General features: G+C 36.9%; 1 long non-coding RNA gene across 1 annotated transcript in view; it reads right to left on the bottom strand.

Annotated features, from left to right (window-relative positions):
• Positions 1 to 918: 918 nt before the first annotated feature.
• LOC100601351 overlaps positions 919 to 18,654 on the bottom strand; it is a 31,058-nt gene continuing 13,322 nt past the window's right edge. The window contains exon 2 of the long non-coding RNA XR_121278.3: positions 919 to 1,620. This is a non-coding gene — a long non-coding RNA (uncharacterized LOC100601351). The remainder of the gene's footprint in view (positions 1,621 to 18,654) is intronic.

Here is an 18,654-nt window from a genome sequence, read left to right as displayed (position 1 = left end):
TTTTAAAGAAGCTTTTTCAGAAATCCATAATCTGATCTGGAACTCTAGCATTTCATTTTTAAGCCAGCATCTACCTTGATGTATTATAAAATATCTGCCAGTTAACCATGAGTGGCACTCTTAAGATTCTGATGTTTAGGCCGGGCGCAGTGGCTCATGCCTGTAATGCCAGCACTTTGGGAGGCTGAGGCGGGCAGATCACAAGGTCAGGAGTTCGAGACCAGCCTAACATGGTGAAACCCCATGTCTACTAAAAATACAAAAACAAATTAGCCGGGCATGGTGGCGTGTGCCTGTAATCCCAGCTACTCAGGAGGTTGAGGCAGGAGAATCGCTTGAACCCCTGGAGAAGGAGGTTACAGTGAGCCAAGATCGCACCAGTGAACTCTATCCTGGGCAACAAAGTGAGACTCTGTCTCAAAAACAAAAAGTGCTTAATATTGTCTTCTAATCAGCCATCTAAAATAATAATAACAATTCTTTTAATTCACTTATTGAGTGTTATGTTGTTTTAGCTATAAATAAAATGATTTTATGTGAATTATTTAATCCTCACAACGATGCTGTCATATACTCTATTTTGTCCTATCTATTTTGTGGATGAAGAATGAAGGCTTAGAGAATTATTCAAAATTACACAGCAAACTGTCTCTACCTTAACTGCAGACTAATGTCAAGATTTTGTCGAGGGAGGAGAAGGGGGACAGACGAAAGGAAATGTGATTAAGTCCTATGGTATACAATTTTGGTATCTATAAATTGGCCTAATAGTAGTATATATCTTATGGAGTTTGCATATTAAAAATAGTTAATGTACATAAAGCATTTAGCATGTTGAATGGACCTACTAAGTATTCAATAAGTATTCATTATTAACTTTTTCATGAAACGATATAGGCATAACTATGTGGAACAATAGGTGTGCAAAGATTTTATTTCAGGTATAATTAATGTAACAGAAACATAGTTGAGACACTGCTTCTCACAAATCATTAATGACCAGTGATGTGACAAACTATGGTGTTAGTGCCACTGAAAAGATTATCTCTTAATTATCTCTTTACTTACTGATAACTGTTGTTATCTCTTTCTTTTCTGCATATACTGCTTTGTGATTTTTCCTGTGCTCACTCACTCTTTCTTCCTCTCCATAAAATGGCTTCACATTGTCTGATAATTTTTCTTTGTTTCCTTTTCTTTCCATCCTTTATTTTCAGGCTCTTGGATTTGACATTGAATTTAGGAACACATCCAGTAACTGATCTTCTCATCTGTAGCCTTAGAGACTGACCTTCCCCCACCAAAATGTTAATCAAACAAATAATTTCTACCAGGACAAGGATGAAAATAGATGAAAACACCTGCCCCCCAACCCACCCAAGTTCTGAAAATTGAGAAGAAAAGTTTTATTACTTTTGTAGAATTTTTTTCAATATGAAATCACTTTTCTCAGAATGACATCAATCTGAAGATATTTTTGATAATGACAAGGACTTGACAGTGAACATGTTTTATGATGTTCCTTTCTTGAGAGATGGTCTTCCTTGTATTCTCATTATAAGAGTTATGGTCTTCCTCATATTTCCAACTCCTGGCACAGTGACTGGCACATAGTAGGTGCTTAAAATTTGTTGAAAAAAAATAACAGTAATTATAATTGTTATATAAGTATAATCATGGCATGTGGATCAGTACCCATTTTTGGGCAATATACCTGTTGATGGTGTTTAAACTCAGGTCTCTTCAATTCTGGGAGACTTACTGTCAGAAACCTATTCACATACACATCTCACAAAAGGCAGAAGCACATACACATACACACCTCACAGATTCCAAATCGAATTTAAACAATGATGTAAATATTCACCTCATTCTGCAAGTCTTATATTGAAGACCCTATGCACAAATTCATTTGACTGTCCAGAAAGGCCCAACACTTTTCAAAACTGCTTCATTACTTAAGAATATCCTAGGGATAGAGGTTTAGTGAATATTCTTTGCTATTCATGGGCATGTTCTAGCTGGGACTACTCGAGATACTGTTAAGAAGCTTAGGCAATCCATAATTATTATCTGAGAATTTTGTGTTTATATTTTTGGATTTATCAAAGAAACTTCAAAATTTGACTTTAAAGAAGGACTCTGAATACCAGATGATTAATATTTCACAAAAACAAAGAATAAATTGAGAAGCAAAGGAATTCATTATCCTTGCAAAAATAAAATTACTTATGTGCAAATATGAGAAAGGTCATTGTATTTGATGCTTGCATTATGCATAAAAAGATGAGGCTTCCTTTGATGTGTTTATTATAATGATTTGCCATGGGACTGAGTTATGAAATCATGGCGTGTAATTAAAATGCAGAGTCTCTGAGTCCTGTAGTAACACGCTAGTGGGCTTAAAGCAACCTCAGACCCACTCTTGGCTATTTGTGAACATACTTTATGTTTAGAGAATAAAAATAAATTAGCTTTTTATGTATCAGATGAGTAATCACTTAATAAAGCATAATTGCTATGAGACAACTAATATCTCAATATGATTTGATTTTTGCTACCCTGTAAAAGATTATTTCCTGGACCTTATCATGAGAATATTAAAGTTGAAAGTTATGAAATGGAGTATAGAGTGTTATAGTGATCTCACATAAAAGATTGAGTCAAAACACATAAATTCACATTCTGGCTTTCTGCCTTTTCCTTCTGATAAAACTCAGCAAATATTGATCTTTCTGAGCCACCATTCTTCGTCTTTAAATGGTGGAAACAATATCTATTTACCTATCACAAAGAAGTTTCATAGACTAAAAATAAAAATTTTAAATTGTAAAGAACCTATTAATGGAATGCAAGTTATGCTCTAAAATAATAATTTTTGTTATTGCAAAGTATTAGTAAGAGTGAGATATTCTCCGTGACCACACTGAAATGGAAGTGATTCTTATGACACCTGCTGATTTCTATGTGGCTCTGGATGGATTTATCACAACTCTAAAAGACGTTTGCGCAAATGTGGCTTTGGTTTCAGTTCTTAATCTGATGTTTTTATCATTTTTTATATCACCTTTTTGGCAACAGATAGGTTTCCCAAGCGTTTTACCATTTACCCTTTATGGATCTATGCAAGAAATTTATGCGTGCAATTTTTATTGTTTTAAGGAAATATTTGGAATAATTTTACCCTTTCTTTTGATCATATTCTTTGGGTCATTTAAGAGATTGCTATATTACTTGGTGAGTCTAAAATTGAGTATCCTGTTTATACATCTGAAACAGGTAATGGGTAATATCACCTTGAGTCTGGCAGTACTCACTTGAGAGGAAAAATTACATTTATTCTCTGACTGAAGAGTATCTTGTTCACAATATGTTTGTGAAACCTTTTTCTACTCTTCCTTTTGCCCTTTTATGACTGTCATATCTCAGTTCCACCAATTCAGAGTAAAAACGAGCTTCTAGTCATATCTAGGACAGTTATCCCAAAATATCTATTTAGATATTTAAATCATCCCTAAGCTACAGAAGATGTGAAATAGCTTTAATTGACTGAATGATTTTGTATTTCTTTCAACAAAATAAATCCCTGTATATGGCTCAGGAATAACTAGATAATATATTTAAATATCTTGAGAAAATAGAGTCAGCAGTCCTGGATTACCAACTGTGTAACCTTGAGGGAGTTAGCCAACCTCTCTGACCTTCAGCATTCTCTTCCACAAATAATATGAGGGATAACAATACCTAGTCTAGGCACACAGATTTGTGGTAAATATTATCCTTCTTCTTATTTATAAGAAATGAGATCTCCGATATGAGAATCTCTTCGTATAAATAATAAGAGGGATAATAATACCTAATCTAGGCACATAGATTTGTGGTAAATATAAAATGATGCTTCTACATGGTACAAGGATGAACTGTTAAATATATACAGTTTTTTTTCATATTAATGGATGCCTTTATCACACTAGAAACATTATTCAAATGCATTTCAATATGGAGGGCTCTCTCGAAATGCTTTTGTTGAATGAAAGCCTGCCAATTTCTAACTATCTATTTTGTTTCTCCTTTCTCGTATCCTCTATGTATATCTTTTCAATGTAGCTGTTACTATCATTTGATTTTCAATCTTCTTTTTCCCTCATAGTTTTAGTTGTTGGAATTTTCCTGTAATACACTAATCTATTTTCACCATGCCTGTCTACTAAATCATATTCCTCACTGTGGAAAATTATAACAGCATTCACCTAATCACTCATGCCAGAAATATTCCCTCTTTAATTTCTGCATTGAATAGATTATCAAGGTTTGTTAAATGGACCACTCTAATATTCCCCAGATCTCTCCATAAACAGTCCTTGTTCAGATCTGTCTCACTTGAACTATTATAAGAGCTTTTTGACTTTCCTGTGTTCAATCTCAGCTCAATCCAATGTATCCTCTCCCATTCTGTTAGGGTGATTCTTCTACAACAATTTTTGGACTTTTTTTTCCTATGGCCTGTAATTTTTTATGGGTTCCTGTACTTTGCAGGACGAAGTACAAGCCTCATATTATGGCAAGCTGATTTCATGCTGCTTTCCCATATGCACCTCACTCTAGGCATACAGGCCTGGTGGGATTTCCCAAAATAGTGAACTCCAAAATTCTCTGCCTTTGTACATGTCCTTCTCTTGAAATATTTCCTCTCCTTTTCACCCCTTGTTACCTAGGAAAATGCTCACCTCAAACATAAATTGTGCCTTGGGACTGTTTGAGGCCTATACTCATCTGTGATTTTAAGGAATCCTTTATATTCCAGGACTACGGCCTTTAAGAATTTTATTATGTCTATTTTTCTCATATTTGCCCTCCTTGCTAGGCTGAGCTTATTCTTCTCTTGCCTTTTTAAGAGAAGGCTTGTTAAATGTTTACTGAGAGAATGAATTAATGGTAACTCAGTGTAGCCTTTCATTACTTATCGGCTGCAATATAATAAGGAAAGGAGAAAGCAAGAACAATCTTGGGAAATGGGAAGAAAGTGAGACACTGGTGATAATAAGCTGCCATCTGCCTTGACAGAAAGAAACCTCTCACCCTGTTTGTTTTGTGCCTCAGAAGAGATTCTTTTTAGCTCATGTTGTTTGTGACAAGTTAAGGCCTGTCCTCTGCTTCTCTATTTTGTTTTTAAAGCACGTTTGCAGGCATCACCGTGTAATGAATAATATATCACAATGAGTTTTTCCAAGCTTTTGAATTAGTATCCGCTTTACTTTTCCACGGAAGCACTGAAAATGAGTGATTCCTACAAATGATACTTTTTTCATTTTGAACAATAGCCTTTATCTCTCCAATCTAAACATCTTGGTTGTAAGTTCACAGTTATTACTAACATCAGATAATAACATTTTGAAATAAATATATTTAATACTTTTTTATTTTTGTCAGGTTATTTACTATGATATTATATCTATTACTTAGAGCTAAAAACAAATACCTAAGTAACATGTTGATAAGATTTAAAAGCAGCACATTGTTATCAAAGAACCCTGAAGTGCAAGGGCGTGATCATATTCCTGAAGCCTGGGACTCATCATGGCAGGGAGCTAGTGTACCATATTGTCATGGCAACAGGATGTCTTCCTAGGTTTAAATTTGTGTTGCAGATCCATAAGTTTAAAAGCTTATCCAGAGCTTTTAAAGAACAAATTGTATTGCTTCTGTGGTTCATGCCATATGCTAAAATTCATGGCTATTTCACGAATGGTAATTTGAGTGTTCTTTACTTTTTTTTTTTGGTCCCCAAAGTACAGTTATCAAACTAAGATTGTTATGCCTGAGTGTTTTGTTTTGTCACTGTGTTGATTCTATATATACAACTGTGAGGAGACAATTTTTCTTCCTATATTTGTTATAGTGAGACTCTGGATTTTTGTTTTGGAGGTAAATACAGATATTATTTTATGGAGGCAATAATGAAAAACAGGAATTTTAACCTGCTGAATATTCAAAACTTAATAACCTTAATGTGTTGTTCCAAAAAGCCAAAACCTTGCAGCACTCTGAATTCTTTCTGCATGGCAAAGACACTTCTCTTGCCAAGAGATTCTCTGTAAACAGTGAAGAAAAACAATGATCAATGGTCCTGTGCATTGCCTGGCAGAACGTCCTTGACATCCCTCGCATTGCAGCACAGTGCTGACAGCTGGGTTCTCATTTGGAAGCAGAGAACAGAGAGCCAGGGAGGTAGGAACCACAAAGGATGAGGAGAAAAGGAAGGTGGATAAGAGGGAGCAGAGGAGACAAGGGAGAGAGGAGGTAGGAGGAAAGAGATGAGTATTTGTTGTTGTCTTTGAATTGTTAACTCCTTAAAGATGGAAATCTTACACATCAATATGCACTATATTATTCCCTCCAGTGAAGCAAATTGCTTTTGAAAGTTAGTTTTGTCTTGAAAGAGGCATACAGATGAAGGTTATGGAGTGAATACAAAATAAAGAAGGTACTCTGGATATTAATCCTGAATTAAAAGGAAAGGCAACTGTAGATTAAAAAACTAAATAAATAAACTGGAACAAAATTTTACCATGTGCGTTTTTGTTTATTGCTGATTACTTGTCTCAGTGTATACATACATGGGTGATGAAAAAAATAAGGTTCAAGATATTCAGTAAGGTTTTCAAGTGGGCCTTAGCTGTTTTTGTCTTGTCACTATTTTTATTTGATATTTTTCTACTTCCTCCTAAGTATAATGTAAATTACAAGAGTTAAAATCTCAGAGTCCTTATGCCTATTTATCTACTATCAGTTTACCAAGAAACATAACTTTTATTTCATAATTTATAATTTGATTTTTAAAAACTCAATTTGTGAGTCTAATTGTAATTAGTATTTGTAACTCGTAAAGTCATTAGCCATATGGTTTAGGAAAGCAAATGAGAAGTATTGTGTTAGATAAGAATAGAGAAGCAACTCTTTGGTCACCAAAAATTAGTTCTTCAGTTCTATTGTTGGGAAACTGACTAAGCTTCTAATATTCCTGTTGATGATACAGTATGCCCATTGCAGAAAGATAGACAATAACATTTCAATAGCACATCAAGCCAGATGTTCAAGGATATGATTTCCTCAAGGTCCTTGACTATACATTTTTCTTCTAGGTTGCTCAAACTTGGGACCATTTATTATAAACACTCAGTGGATACCTGATGACCTGAAAGAGGGTACTGTTTCTCTAAATATCCAGTTTCTTGTAAGGAGATAGCTTTTGGTGATGGAATTTTTTTTCATATATTTCTGTTGATATTACCATTGTATTAAGTATGTATCCTTATACCATTGTTTTCAAAGAGCCAGTATTTTATTTGAGATGGAGTGCAGTAAAGGTCCAGTCTTTTAAAAATACAGCTGGATTCCTTTCTACTCCTCCCCTTTCTTCCCCATGCTCGCATTAAGGGAAGAATGAGCTCAGACTCATTTGAGGGACATAGAATCATCACTAGAAAAAGAGAGTTTCACTTCTTCAAAGACTGTTATTTGTAAGGAATATGCAATCATGTTATCATTGGTTGAATGGTGGTTCCCCAAAACATATGTCCATGTCAAATCTCTAGAACCTATTAATGTTATCTTATTTGGAAAAAGGGTCTTTGCAGATGTGATTAAGTTATGAGTTTTGAGATGAGATCACCCTGGATTATCTAGGTGAGCTCTAAATCCAATTACAAGTGTCTATATAAGAGAAAGAAGGAGCTTTGAGACAGACAAAAAGTAGAAGGTGATATGATCATATATGCAGACACTGGGATGAAGCAGCCACAAGTCCAGGAATGCCCACTGCCACCAGAAACTGGAAAAGGCAAGGAAGAGAATCTCATCTAGAGCCTCTGGAGGGAGCACAGTGCTGCCTATACCTTGATTTCAGACTTCAGGCCTCCACAGCTGAGATAGCAAATTTCTGTTGTTTGAAGTGGGCCTTAGGTGCAACGAAGTTTATAATTTGTTACGGCAGTCACACTACGTGACTCGAATGTGTGGTTGCTGCTTTACCAGCATAACTCCCCCAGAGGAGAAGCAACTGGTTGGACATTGAGGAAGCCATCAGGGTGGCTTTGAGTTATTTGTGTTTGCTTTTGAAGACCCTCTTCTTTGGCTCATATGCATCATCCTGCTCCGAATACACAAATTTCAACATCAGTGACATCCACTTTGCATTTACATTCTCCCACCCTATCTTTGATCTCACTATCAATCCCAGGGTTTTATGTCAATAAAATGTAGTTTTTTTCCCAATAAAATGTTATTTGTATTTCCTAAAATCTGACTCTTTAAAATCAAACCTCTTGCAACTTTTGTCCTTTTCTCAAAAATTTAGATTTTACTTATCATAGAAGAATGCCAATCAAATAGGATATATAGGAAAGAGGTGGCTGCCCAGTGCAGTCTCTTCTGTTGCTTCTGTTTTTAGTGATCTGTGTATTTTTCCCCTGGTAATTGTCAATGCCTTTGATGGCTAGCCCCTGCCATCCTCCTGAAAATCATAGCAGTCTGATTGAATAGTAACGGGTGGGTTTTTTTTTTTTTTTAGAATATTTAGATTAAAGGCAAGAGAAATTCTGGCCATGGAAAAGAGGAGCGAGATTGTGGTTTGTCTTAATAGCAACAGATATAATTTCTCAAGCATTATATGAAATAATTAGAAGAAATCGATTGCTTACTCATGTTTGCTTTCACATCAGGGGATATAGATATATCTGTAATTGCAATGCTTTAAGAAGGTATATAAGGATATAAATTCTCATGGCTTCATTCTTGGTCTCCTTATATGTAGAAAAGTAGTGGCAGAAGTTAGACTTTAATATGTGGTAGGTGATAATATGGAGTTGTTCTAACAGTAGTTTTGACTGTATATAGAACATGGAGCCTATTAGCTAAGAATGGACAAAAATTGACAGAATAAAATAGCTAAAATATCAAATATTAATAAGATATTTCAATACTATTTTTGAAGCACTTGGTAAAAATCCCACTTATCTACGATGCAATTCTTCTGGAACTGTTCTCTTACATAATAGTTGGAAATTGTATTAATAGTCTCAAGCTTTTCTAAGTTTCAAGAGCAATCTTTGTAATAACTAAGCTCATGATCTTTGGGATCAGACAGGATTAAAAATTCTGGCTCTGGAATATATGCCTGTGTGTCATCCAACTTATTTATTTGTGCCTCACTTTCTACATCATCACTGGAATGGTAATATATACTTACCTCAAACAGTTGTGAAAAACCAAAGGAGGTGATGTATAGCAGAGTATCATTGTCTTAACAGTGCTCAATAAATGTGTTTTATTGCTATTTCTCTATATCAAAGCCTTAGAAATCCTGAACCATACTTTTTAGCACAAGACAAGAGAAGACAAAATGGAACATGTAAATTGGTATCTGTTAAGCATAATCTGCCCTGCTCTCAAGGTCTTGTCAACAATCGAGAAAAGCCACACACACTGAAAAAGGAATTGATTGAGACAAAAAGGAAAATAGGATTTTTTTTTTCCATGAAGTCACACCTAATTTAAATGCTAATAAAAGTAGAAAATGAGTTAAAGTCAACTCAGGAAACTAACAGCATGAAAAAGTGTTGAATCAACAGAGGCCCCGAATTTATAAAAATTATGCTCTACTCCAATACAAAACATTAAATATAGTAAAGCATGACCACCTTTTTCCATATTTTTGTTTTTATTTTTATAGGATATTAAAATCAGATCAAAGGAGGAAGAAAGAAATGGCAATCAACAGAATTTCAGGTCTCAATGGGGGAATGAAGATAGTATATATAAAGTTCTCATAAAATACTAGAAGGTAAGTACCAATACTCTCACTTAATGAGTGAATAAATTGAGGCTCAATGAGGTTAAATAAAGTGTCCAAGATCCTTAAATTTTAAGAGGTTAAAAAAAAATGGTTGTTTACTAAAGTCTAAGATTGAAGTGATGATAATCGATGAGTAAAAATGCTGGGAAACAGTTTTAGCTGGTAGAACGAAACTTTTTCTTTCATATCCTAAATTTAGTTATCTTAATGTGTTTATAAATGTTCTAGATGGTATTATGGGAAAGAAAAACAGTATATGCTTATACGGGCAGACAAAAAAATGAGAAGGAACTATTTTCCCACCCTTGGAGTAAAGTTCCTAGGAAACAACTCAAAGTGGATGGAACTTTACTTCACGACAGCTAATCTCAGATATTAGTTCAGCTATCCTGTTACTTTGTATAATTCAAGAATTTCAGCAATTAGGCTAACAGGTTGACTTTTCACAAAAAGTGAGAAATCAAAAGAGGCTTTAAAAAATCTGTGCTCTTAGCAAAAATTATATGTGAGAGGCAATAAAATAGTTTGCCATTAAAAAGATATATATCATTATATACAAAAATCACATAAAAATGGATTAAAAGCTTAAATCTATGGGCTGAAACTATAAAACCACCAGAAGAAAGCATTGAGGAAATACTCAAGGACATTGGTCTGGGCAAGGATTTCTTGAGTAAGATTTCAAAAGCACAGACAATCAAAGCAAAAATGGACAAAGGAGGATCACACAGTGATAAAAGCTTCCGTGTAGTGAAAAGAAAACTCACAGAAAAAGAGAAAATACTTGCAAGCTACCCATCAGACAAGTGATTAATAACCGAAATATATACAGCTCAACAAAAGACAACTAAACAAAACAAATAATCCAATTTTTAAAATGGGCCAAAGATCCGAATAGTCTTTTCTCAAAAGAAGACATAGAAATGGTCAACAGATATATGAAAAAAATGCTCAACATCAGTAATCATCAGAAAAGTGTAAATTAAAGTACAATGAGATATCATCTCATCCCAATTAAAATGACTTTCATCCAGAAAACAGGCAAAAGCAAATGCTGGCAAGGTTATGGAGAAAAGCAAACCCTTGTACACTGTTGGTGGGAATGTAAATTAGTACAGGCACAACGGAGAACAGTATGGAGGTTCTTCAAAAAGCTGAAAATGGAGCTACATATGAACTAGCAATCCCACTTCTGGGGATAGATCCAAAAGAAAGGAAATTAGTATATTGAAGATATATCTGCACTCCCATTTTTATTGTTTATTGCAGGACTATTCACAATAGCCAAAATATGTAATCAACCTAAGTGCTCACCAATGGATGAATGGATAAAGGAAATGTACATATACACAATGGAATATTATTCAGCCATAAAAAAGAACATAATCCTGTCATTTACAAAGAGATAGATGAAAATGGAGAATATAATGTTAAGTAAAATAAGCCAGGCTCATTAAGATAAATATTACCTGTTCTCACTAATATGTGGGACCCCCCAAAAATCGAACTAATGGAGATAGAGGGCAGAATGATAGTTATCCAAGTATGGGAGGGTAGTGGGGGTGGAGAAATACAGAGGAAGTGGTAAATGGGTACAAAATAAAATTATATAGCATAAGATCTAGTGTTAGGAAGCACAGTGAAGTGAATATAGGTAACAAAAAATTGATTGCATATTTCAAAATAACTAAGGGTGAAATTAGAATGTTCTTAGCACAAAGAAATCTAAATGCTTGAAGTGATAGATACCTCAATTACTCTGATTTTATTAGTACACATTGTATGTTTGTATCAAAATACCACATGTACCTCACAAATATGCACAATTATTATATATCCCTAATAATTAAAAATAAGTTTTTTTCAAAAGTTGGACATTAGCTACCAGGGGTTAGTGCACACTCCACAGGTTAAGAACTCAGTTCTGGCGGGGCGCGGTGGCTCACGCCTGTAATCCTAGCACTTTGGGAGGCCACGACGGGCAGATCACGAGGTCAGGAGATCAAGACCATCCTGGCTAACATGGTGAAACCCTGTCTCTACTAAAAATACAAAGATGAAATAAAAAAATAATTAGCTGGGCGTGGTGGTGGGTGCCTGTAGTACCAGCTACTTGGGAGGCTGAGGCAGGAGAATGGTGTGAACTCAGGACACGGAGGTTGTAGTGAGCCAAGATCGTGCCACTGCACTCCAGCCTGGGCCACAGAGCAAGACTCTGTCTCAAAAAAAAAAAAAAAAAAAAACACAACAACAAAAAAAAACAGAAAAACAACTCAGTTCCACAAGTAAAAAATAACACTTTTAAACTTGGGTTTTGGTGCATACCCTAAAGCACTGGGTTGCTAAAGTGTGGTCCCTGTGCAAGCAGCAACAGCATCACTTGGGAATATTTAGAAATGCAAATTATCAGACCCACCTCTAGAACTGGAAACTCTGGGGATGCGACCCAGCAATCTGTACTTTAATAAACCTTCCAAGTGATTCTGATGTAAGTTGAAATCTGAGAACCATGTCCCTGGAGTTTATAGACAAAGAATAAATAAAACGAATGAAAGAGGGAACAGCCTACAGATTCTATTGTGGGAGTTGTTCCAAGAAAGAAAGTGAAACAGTGATATAAAACATGGAGAAAGCTAATTAAAAAATATATATAGTTAGAAGGCCAGGTGCAGTGGCTCATGCCTGTAATCCCAGCACTTTGGCAGGCCAAGGCAGGCAGATCACTGGAGGTCAGGAGTTCCAGACCAGCCTGGCCAACATAGTGAAACCCTATTTCTACTAAAAATACAAAAATTAGCTGGCATGGTGGCATGCCTATAGTCCTAGTTACTCACAGGCTGAGGCAGGAGAATTGCTTGAACCCAGGAGACAGAGGTTGCAGTGAGCAGAGATTGTGCCACTGCATACCAGAGTGAGACTGTCTCAAAAAAAAAAAATAAAAAGGAAATGAATTATAAATACAATCAGGGCTCCAAAGGTGGGCACTTGTCTTTTTAGCAACCCATTGCAGAGGAACTCAGAGGCAAGACTCACAAAAAATAAATAAATAAATCAACAATCAAAACTCAGAGAAAAAGGAGATACTGTGCCCACATATTCCATCCTAATACAGGATAACCAAATACAGAAATCTCAAATACTTCAGAGAACTGTGACAATGGTGAGTGTAAGCATACACCTCTGCCATCTGCTGATATACACTGTGATGTATCTGGATTATGTTCCTCAGACCCTTCCTCTAGCCCCAGGATGAATTTGTAAGATACTTGAGGAGCAATGCAAACATTACTTGGGTGTCATTGTCTTCTGCTGGCCCTTGGCTACTAGGCCCAATTCGGCATGCACCTGAGCCTAATTTCCCATCACTTTGTGAAAATGTTGTTCACATGTTTCTATTTTCTTCAGTCAGCACCCATCAGGGAGTGGAGCTCTTTGGAATAAATGCTGACTAGTTGGGGCATCTGAGAAGAATGTAGTTTTGGTGCTGGAGTTCACAGGATGTCAAAGCAGAAGTGACAGAAGAATCAAGAGCAAACCAGAGCTTTTGAGTCTAATCTGAACTTTTTACTTTTCAGATGAGGAAATGTAACAATGAAGAAATTAAATGACAGAAATGAGATCATACATTAACAGAATACAAGTTCATATTTCAGGCCTTAATTAACTCAGCTAGTACTGATTAAGAATCCGTTAAGTGCTAGGCGCTAGGTGAACAATGATCAAGAAAATAGTCTTTGCTCTTCAAACTCTTGCCACATGTTGGACAGGTTAGATAAGAGAAGAAGCAATTGTATGTAATTAGATTATTTTTAAGATTAAAAAAAGCCTATGGTGCTATGTAAGCATGTGAGTGGGTCACCAAAGTCAACCTTGGAGGGTGTTAACTACTGTGGACCAGTGACGATTCAGTGTTTTCTTTTCATCCTCTTTTTGGAAGTCAGTTATTTTGCCATTACTCTATGCTTACCTCATCTTTGTGTATTGGGTGTGTAGGGAGCAGGTAACTAAAGAAAACTTTTTGGTTTGTATGTCTTCAGATTCGGTCAAACTGCATTTGCGGAACTGCACTGTGGAATTTCACCTGAGGAGCCCCATCTGTATGAGGGGCTGATTTAGCAGAGAGGTTCTGGATTTCAAGCCGATGCCATTAAGTGATGAGATTTTGAGGCTCTTGGAAAGAGGGTGAGTATATTTTGCACATGGGGAAAATGTGATTACAGCGGCCAGTGGAAGGGCAGGATAATGGTTATTAATTTGCAAAATGGCAACTACTAAGTCCTTCTCCATTGGTATGTGCATGCAAATCACTACCTGAAGAAATGGGATTTAATTCCTGTCAGATATCGGGGTCCAGGTCCAGCCCATGCTGAAGTCTGAGGGGAGTGGGGTGGGTGGATGATCAGAAAGAACACTTGGAGGCGGGGGGGGGGGGCGGGGGGATGAGGGTGAGGGTGGTGGGTAGGCAGGTGAAAGATAGTTGTATTCAGCAGCAGCTCTCATTAATAGTTTTCTTACTCTAGCTCTCTTATGAGCAACTTTTCTTACACTGTCCACCTTTACCTTGGCTATTTGCTCTGGCTCTGCGGCTCCTGCTGCTCCTGGGCCTGCAGTTGCATGGCTGGCTCTCCCCTGCCTTCAGGGTCAGCAGCTTAACTCTTTCTCTGGGCACGAGGAAGACAAACTGTGTCCTGGGCCCCTCCTCTTTGGCTCTCTTTGATGCTCTCTCTGGGTACCAGCACCTGCACAAGAGCCACGTTGAGCCGAGCTGAGCCCCAAGAGCCATGTCTCTTGTGCACAGCTTCAACAGGGCAGTTATACCTTTTACAGACCATAGTGGCTCAGGGCCAAGTATGAACTTACACAAACAGGTGATATAACAAATGGATGTGTGCATCTGCATGCCAAATTAGCTGAGTCATGTGGCCTGGATATCTGCCTCAGCCTCTTGCTTGACCAAAGCACATCCATGTACCCTTCCATTAAATCTAGATTACCCTGAGTAACCTGCTTGGGTAATAAAATACAGCAGAAGTAACATTCAGGGACTTCCAAAGTTAGTTTATAAGAAACATTATTGCTTCCATCTGGGCCTCTGGGAGCACTCCTGTTTGAGAAGCTCCCTCTTGGAACCCAGTCATAATGCTTCAAGAACCTAAGCCATACATAGTGGCCATAGTTGATAGTTCTAGCTGACCCTCCTGCCTACAGCCAGCAGCTGCCAGCTGTCTTGGAAATCCAGCCTAGGTGAGTCTTCAGATGATTGCAGCCCCAGCCAGCACCTACTTGCAGTAGCATAAGAAACCCCGGGCCGGGCATAGTGGCTCACACCTGTAATCCTAGCACTTTGGGAGGCCGAGGCGGGCGGATTGCCTGAGTTCAGGAGTTCGAGAACAGCCTGGGCAACACTGTGAAACCCCGTCTCTACTAAAATACAAAAAATTAGCTGGGTGTGGCAGTGTGCGCCTGTAGTCCCAGCAACTGCACTCCACCCTGGGCGACACAGCGAGACTCCATCTCAAAATAAATAAATAAAAAACCCAAAAGAAAACTGCCTAGCTGTGCCCACTCATCCTGCAGAGGCAGGAAAGACAATAATAACCCATTTTAAGCCTTCAAGTTTTGGGATGGTTCGTTACGTAGCAACAGGTACCTGAAACACCGTCTTATAGGTAAGAAAGCAGAGGACTAAAGACATTAAGTAACCTGCCAAAAGTCACCGAGTAGGTCATAGAACCGAAATTTGAAGATTTTAAGTCATATTTTATTTCATTGCAGAGTATTCTCTCTCACTGACTATATTTTATTTCTTTCCATTGTCAACATTTTTGGCGGTTGCCATGTGACCTTGATCAGCCTGATTCTTCATATGTGAAATGAGGCTAATAAGTATACTTAGCCTAAAATTTTTGTGCATAAATGTGTGAGGTTAAATAACTTGTCATGTATTATACAACCAGCAAATGGTAAAGCCAGAATTTGAACATGACATCCTAATTCTTAAATTTGAGTTAACCATTACACAATATTGCCCCCTAATAGCTATAGAATAAATCCCCAGTGCACCATCACTCTTTCAAGTGTATTTTCATAAACTTCAGCAACTATCAGTGTAATGAAATTCAGAGGAAACAAATTCCTGTAGTAGTGGTTTGGAGTGCTTAAACCGTCCCTGAAGAGAAGACCAAGATAGGGGACTCTTTAGTCTCTCTCTGTTTCAATAACAGTTATTGAAATAGAATATAGATGTGGTAAGATTAACTCCTTCAAAGTATGCAATTCAATGTTTTATTTCACAGAAGTGTGAAACCATCACCACTATTTAATTACAGAACTTTCATCCTTCTCCAACGAAACCTTGAACCAATTGTTTATCAACCCCCATCCTCCTCTCTCCCTTTAGTCTCTTTTTTTCAAATTAAAAAAATTACCTTTTCTCTTCTCCTTAAAAATATTAATAGATATTTAAGAGCTATTAGAATGTAAGCGTCTTGAATACATGGATTGAATGTCATTTAATTATGACTGTGTCTGCTGTAGCTAGCACATAGCAATGGCATTCAAAACACATTTGCTGCATGCAAATATACGTCCTGTGCCTGACTGATCTTTCTTTCTATGGCCAAAAATAAAGTAATAAAATAGAATAATAATATAAAGCAGTATAATAGTAGAATTATTTATAATTCAGAAAGAATCTGTTGAAACCTTAACTGGAAAAGAGGTTTTTCTAGTAAAGCACATACAAGGGACCAGTTTCACCATTACTGTACATCCCCTTCCATGCAATATGCATTAATAGCCACCATAGAGATGGACACTTTTGATCCTTCATCAGTGAAGCTATATTGAGGTGTTGGAGTTGGGAACTACAAAGGAGACATATTTCCGTGTACTATGGCTAGCACAGACATTATCATGAACTAAATTGTGTCGCTCCTAATTCATATATTGAATCCCTACCCTGCAATATGACTATTTTTGGAGATGGGACCTTTAAAGAGATAATTAATGTTAAGTGTGGTTATAATGGTAAGGCCCTAATTCAATTTAACTGTTGTCTCTGTAAGAAGAAGAAGAGACACTAGAGATGTGGGTACATAGAACAAAAGCCATGAGAGGTCATGGGCCAGCAGACAGTCACATGCAAGCCAAAAAGAGAAGCTTCAAAGATACCACCAAATCTGCCAACAACTTGATTTTGGAATTTTTTCACTGTGGGGAAAAGTATGTTATTTAGGCCACAAAGTCTGTCGTATTCAGTTACGGCAGCCTGAGCAAACTAATACAGGAAACCTGAGGGCATATCAGAGGAGTATAGCATTGTTGCTGTCTTCAGAGACATTCTAGAGAGCCACATTTCCCAAATTATGTGAGCCATTATGACTTCCCAATATGGCTAGAAATATTCAGGATGCAACCTCATTCCTTAGCCTTCAGATAAAATTTGAGTATCCTTCTGTTTCTCACTGGAAAGATCATAGGTTTTCATCTCTGGGGCTCTGTTATTTTACATGAGTTAAGAAGAAAATATTGCAAGGGTTGTTAATTCTTTAAACTGTGCTTTTAATTATGAAATAGCTATAGAGAATTTCTGATTCCAAAATGGCAGTGTAGAAGCAAACTGGCCTCATTCCCCAACATGGACAACAGAAAAATACACAATGCCAAGATTATCACCAGTGATATTCTAGAACTCGCATATGAGGATTAGTCAGTTCCTGGAGCTGCAAAGAAGTGAAAATATTCTGAACAAATGGTAAGAGAATCAGACTTCATAGCCACGATGTACCTCCTTCCAATCTGTCCAGCACCAAGCAAATAGAGAATTGACACCTGACTCATGATTTCTACACTGGAAAATGTGAGATTGAGGTGGAGAATCAGCTTGCTCACCATCTTGGGTTACAAGGCGGAAGACCTGTCTCTGCCTCAATCCATAGGAAGCATCACAAAGGGAGACATATTCCTGAAGACAATCAGAGACAAAGGGAAGAGGTAGGACTATCATTCCAAGATCTAGAAATTACTATGTAGCTTGGCTAAAGGAGACACCAGATCAGAGTGTTGGTTCAGCAGGAGAACAATAAAAGAGGTATGTCCTACAGTCCTATGAGTACAATCCCCTAGCCGGCCTTCCCACACTGATGGACTATTCTCTTTTTGACCACCTTCATTCAGGACAGGCAGCAATGGAGGCAAATCTGGGCTTAGATGCTGTCTGGTGCCAAAAAAGAAGCAGTGCCCTAGTAGTTGGGGGGTGGGGGGAGAAATTCAACAGGTAAATTACAGAGAATCTCTAAGCAAACATAACAGTAAAAAAACAAGCCACAGAGAGAAGACTGGAGGAAATGACTAATCCTTTCATACAAATACATAGATGTATATCTACAAGAAATAACAGTAGGGAACCATGGCCTCCCCAAATGGGCAAAACTAGCAAACAGTGACTGATTCTAATGAGACAATGATATGTTAGCTCCCGTACAAGAATTCAAAATAACAGTTTTAAGGGACAAAGCTATATCCACGATAACACAGAAAAGCAATTCAAAAATTTACCAAAGATATTTAACAAATAAATTGAAATAATAAAACAGAAATTTTGAGACTGATAAATACATTTGCTGAACTGAGAAATTTATTGGAGTCTCTCATCAGCTAGTTGAATCAAACAGAGGAAAAAAAGTGAGCTTGAAAATAGACTATTCGAAAATACCGTCAAAGAGAGAAAAAAAAATGAAAAATAACAAAGACTACCTAAAAAAAAAAAGAGAAAATTACCTTAAAAGACAAAACCTAAA

The sequence above is a fragment of the Nomascus leucogenys genome, chromosome 10 (genome assembly GCF_006542625.1).
Source record: "Nomascus leucogenys isolate Asia chromosome 10, Asia_NLE_v1, whole genome shotgun sequence".
NCBI classification, from domain to species: domain Eukaryota; kingdom Metazoa; phylum Chordata; class Mammalia; order Primates; family Hylobatidae; genus Nomascus; species Nomascus leucogenys.
Note: the sequence above shows the minus strand (reverse complement) of the source record. Positions and strands in the feature narration are given on the sequence as shown.